We start from the raw sequence: 548 nt of genomic DNA, 5'->3' as shown, positions 1-548 counted from the left end.
GTATGTGCATGAATTGGTGTTTCATTTTAATAATGGAAAAATGTGGGTTGGGGTGGGGGTTAAAGAAAATTTTGGATTTTTTTTTATCAGAGAAAACTAGGATCCCTGATGATCTGTAAGTACTTCATGTTAGCTGAAATGCAAAACTCTAGAACTCTTGGTTCAGAGAGGATACCTTTTATTAAACCAACTAAGAAATCACAAAAAAAATATCTTTTTCTGTAAGCTTTTGGGCTCACACACCCTTCATCAGGCTCAGGGAAAACTAAAGACTAAAAGTCCCCATAGGCAGGAAATAAACTTCATTTTTGCACAGAGGAAGCTGAAGATGGAAGTCTCTCCCTCTGGGTCCATGAGTGTCTTTGTGTAGTTGCTCTTTGTTGTGTAGGCAGGATTCCTTCTCTGGTGGTGTCAGATGACAAGGAGGGAGGTGTGGAAATCTTTCTTGTTGTTCAGCAGTGAAGTTTAAAATGCCAAATTGGCTAAAATTCAGCATCTTCCGTGTTTCAGGGATGTATTTAGTAGCCATGTTGGTCTGAGACAAAAAG

General features: G+C 39.1%; 1 protein-coding gene across 3 annotated transcripts in view; it reads left to right on the top strand.

Annotated features, from left to right (window-relative positions):
• Nucleotides 1–548, top strand: part of UGGT1 (UDP-glucose glycoprotein glucosyltransferase 1) — an 89,804-nt gene that overhangs the window by 34,070 nt on the left and 55,186 nt on the right. The gene's annotated exons all lie outside the window — the stretch shown is intronic.

Source organism: Gavialis gangeticus, unplaced genomic scaffold (genome assembly GCF_001723915.1).
Source record: "Gavialis gangeticus isolate Ggan-Ray unplaced genomic scaffold, GavGan_comp1, whole genome shotgun sequence".
Classification (NCBI taxonomy): Eukaryota; Metazoa; Chordata; order Crocodylia; family Gavialidae; genus Gavialis; species Gavialis gangeticus.
The sequence above is the reverse complement of the archived record's forward strand: the minus strand, read 5'-3'. Positions and strand labels throughout refer to the sequence as shown.